This window comes from Tupaia chinensis, unplaced genomic scaffold, assembly GCF_000334495.1.
Source record: "Tupaia chinensis unplaced genomic scaffold, TupChi_1.0 Scaffold000259_1, whole genome shotgun sequence".
NCBI classification, from domain to species: domain Eukaryota; kingdom Metazoa; phylum Chordata; class Mammalia; order Scandentia; family Tupaiidae; genus Tupaia; species Tupaia belangeri.
The window spans coordinates 656,460-660,484 of record NW_006159739.1 but is presented as its reverse complement, the minus strand read 5'-3'; the positions used below and the strand labels follow the sequence as shown (position 1 = coordinate 660,484).

General features: G+C 44.3%; 1 pseudogene; it reads right to left on the bottom strand.

Moving 5' to 3' along the window:
- Positions 1-2,763: 2,763 nt before the first annotated feature.
- LOC102502654 (phosphate carrier protein, mitochondrial pseudogene) lies at positions 2,764-4,025 on the bottom strand (annotated as a pseudogene).

The window sequence follows — 4,025 nt, the reverse complement described above, 5'->3', positions numbered from 1 at the left end:
GACTTTGAACAAGTTACCTAGCCTCCGAATCTCCATTTTATGTATAAAAAGGAATTTATGAATCGTTGAGCTTAGCTGAGGAAATTAATATAAACTGCCTAACAATAACAGATGTCTACTCTGGCTTTTAAAAGTCTAATAGATACTGCATGAGTTCACAGAGGGTGCTAATTACAGGTGTAGGGGAAGAATAACCCTCATAGCTATTTAGTTGGAATGAACCTGTTACAACAGACAGATTATTTACAAGAGAAAAACAAACTGAAATTTATTAACAGGTATATTTCATAAATACATGGGAGATGCCAGAAAATGAATACTTCTCAAAAAGTGACTTTGAACAATAAAGAATGATAAATTTTTAAATACAGTTTAGGAAAAGGATTGAGATTTGTGGGGGGGAGCAACTTAAAGGAAGGCAAATAATGGGAGAGGAAAGCTAGTAAAGCTCAACACACATTCCTCTGGAACCTTCTCCAGGATAAAGGCCTAAGGTGTCCTCAGTGTTCACCTTGTTCTCTCTGATAGAAGATAGGGAACAGGGGGAAGGAGACCATCTTTGTAAATCTATGTCCTGCTTTTAGGCAAATAGGAGGACAGAGAGCGTTTCTGCATCTGTTTAACTGTTTTCAGTTCAATAATCTTTCATATTCTGAGGGTGGCATATTCTAGACTCCCCTTTCTATGCAAAGTAAAACATTGCATAGAAATTTAAATTGTTCTAAAGGAATGGTAACTAGGAAACAAACCTGAAATGATTCTGAACTTGTGTCATCTTTACTTAAGTTACCTTTCATTCTTTTTTTTTTTTTTCGGAGAGGTTTTTTTTTTTTTTTTTGTTACAGGGTGCGTGCGCTCGCCAGACAGACAGAGAGAGACATAGAGACAGAAAGCGAGAAATCACCCCCCAGGGGGGATGGTCACGCTGCAATCCCCTCTCCTCCATTCTCCTCTCGGGATCTTGGGCACGCATGCACACGCGCCCAGCGTGAGTTTTAAGCCAACGGGTCTGAGACGCGAACCGCAGTCGACTACGTGGGAGTCCAGCGACATAGCCATTACGCTGTTGGTTTCCAACCTTTTATTCTTTATTGTCAGCTATCCAGGTCCTTATTTATCCAGACAGATATCTGTAAGCTACCATTTTTTTTTTAAAGATGTTATATAAGGAGTGAATATAAAAACTACAAAGCCAAGGCTGGCAAGTGGAGTAGTGATTAAGGTTGCTGGACTCCCACATGACTGACTATGATCTGAGTCCTGAACCTGGTGGCTTGCTTTCTCACTTCCCCTCTCTTTCTGTCTCTCTCTGGTCAAATGAAATAATGAGAATAAATAAAGTTAAATAAAAAAACTCTTTAAAAATAAACAAAAAACTCCACTAAGCCAAACTAAGTAAAGCCATGTTCTTGACCATATTCACAACAAACTGAATCATGCCAGACAGTTCTCCTTAAATTACACTTCTCTAAACATACACAATGTGATTACAAAAATTATCTGGTATTATCAACAGCACAATCATAAAATACCATAGACCAGAACAAGTGATCTCTTACTATTTTGAAATTTATAGACTTAACAGATATTTCCTAAATTATATTACTGGTAGAAAGTACTTTAGTAAAATTGGTTGACCAAGGAAACTTTCTACATTTTACAACACTAGACAGAAATGCATTTGCTTGAAAATTTTGCAAAAATGAATCTGCACAATTAAGTTCCACTAAAGTTGCTTATCATTCTCCTTCACGGAAAATATTTATTTTCCACAAACTTGGATATTAACCTCCTAAGGAAAGCTGAAGTGCCTTAACAATAAAGATTATGTTCAACAATAATAATAATAATAGAACCAGAAGCACTAAACGTAAGTTTCATTCTATCTCATTCATAAGTTCCAACTTTTCCCTCCTAGCTTTATTATTTGATCAAAACAGTTGAAACATACTTAAATCTAGACACTTTTTAACTTCTGTTAGCCACTAAATAGTTTACTATGACAGAGTTAAAACATGAACGTATTTTAAGCTCGTAGTCTAATTTAATACAAGTCGTTGAGGCATTCGTGTAAGATTGTGGTACGTTATATCATGTATCATATTGAAGTTTATTTCTTATTTGCATTTTACGAATATCTCTAATGCAAACAATTTCAGTGATTTTATAATCTCCCAGGAAACTGGAAATGTGCCTTATAACTTCAATAAATGCTAAGAACCTCACCCTTACAAAGATTAGTGAGACATCTGCTAAATTAAGTGACTAGTATTTATTACGGTTAAAGTGACTTTTTTTGTCCAAGGTCACCAAAACCATTCTTTAATATTTAACAAGAAATTGTTGGAATTGCAGGGTTTTTTTTTTCCCCCTTTATGTCGGGGTGGTATGGTCTTTGGATGTCTGGCTGTTGAAAGCTCAGTTATACAAAAGAAATCTTTGGAGAACAGAGGCTTTTCTTTACATATTTATTCCCAGAGCCTGCCTTCATCTCATTTTGGCTCTCCACATTGATCCAATTGTAGCACTTCCTGGAGAGGGTTATGTTCTAATCAGCAACATCGGGAAGAGAAGGGGCAAAGCAAAATGAGAAAATGCAGATCTTCTCATGTCTCTTTGAAAACAACAAATGCATTAGAAGCTATCAGCCAATGGAAGTCACAATTTAACTTTTAATAATTTTTTTTTTTTACCTGTAATGGCCACGAACAGGAAATATGCACGGAGTCCTTCATCTAGTCCATAGGTGCACGATTTCTATGGAGAGGAACACAGGTGCCAGAATTTCACTTTGTTCCCTGTCCCATATAGTTTGCTGACCTGAAACCGCTGCTCGTAGGCTATTCAGTACTTCCATTTGGATAGTCTCCATAGCAATGTAGACTCAAAGGAAAGACAATAGAGAGATACTAAACTACCTAACATTACTCCCGGTTAACATTTTTCCCTTCTAATCCTTGACAAGCTACTGAGTTAGAGCAACCATGCAAACTCCCCGAAGATAACCGTCCCAACCTCCGAATGAGACGTCTGCAAGCCCTGTGGACTGCCACAAAGGAGTCAGTCATTCCACGAACGCTCGAGCTGCACACCGCCACCTCTCTCGAACCCAGGAACACCTTACACACTAGCACTGTTTGCACGCCATCCCCCGCTCGAGCACAATCTGGACCCATCCGTGGCTCCAGCCGGGCACAAATCCACGCCTACTCCTGCCTCTTCAGGGATTCGGGCGCCTGAGCCACGGGAGGGCGAGGCAGCCCGAGGTACACCTTGACCGAGTCGTAGATGAACCACTGCAGGGCCGTCAGGGTGCCGATCATGAGGATGCGGGCGAACAGCCCCTTCCACACGCCCGCCAAGCCCAGCCGCTGCAGGACGCCCAGGGCCGTGCTGCCCTGCTCCTTGTTCAGCACCGACACCACGGAGTCGGCGGGGTGCGACACGACGGCGCAGAAGACGCCGGCGATGTAGCCGGCCACGAAGGTGACGCCCAGCTGCTCGGCCTTGGTGCACTGGCTCTGCGGCTTGGGCACGACGTGCTTGTAGAGCGCCTCCACCGTGCGCTCGAAGCAGGCGAACTTCATCATGGTGTAGGGGATCTGGCGCATCCACAGCGGCGCCACGCCCTTGTAGAAGGCCCGCAGGCCCTCCTCGCCGTACATGCGCGGGGCGGCGGACCGCAGCGTGCTGGCGTAGCCCGGCTGCGTCTGCACGCGCACCTTCACCGCCTCCATGGGCGCCAGGGCCATGTCAGCGAAGAACTCGGCGCTGGCCGAGGCCGCCAGGTACAGGCCGGTTCTCCACGCGTACGCCCGCTCCTCGCCCAGCAGCTGCGCGTAGCGGATCTTGAAGACCTCGTAGAGGCCGAACTTGAAGAAGCCCTGCAGGGAGTAGCCCAGGAAGGTGGGCGCCCAGCCGCGGGCCAGGCCGCGCAGCCCGTCGTCGCGCAGCGTCACGCTGAAGCCGCTCAGGATGCCCTTGTACTTGCCGGGGTCCACCTGCCTGCGGCACTTGACCAGGCC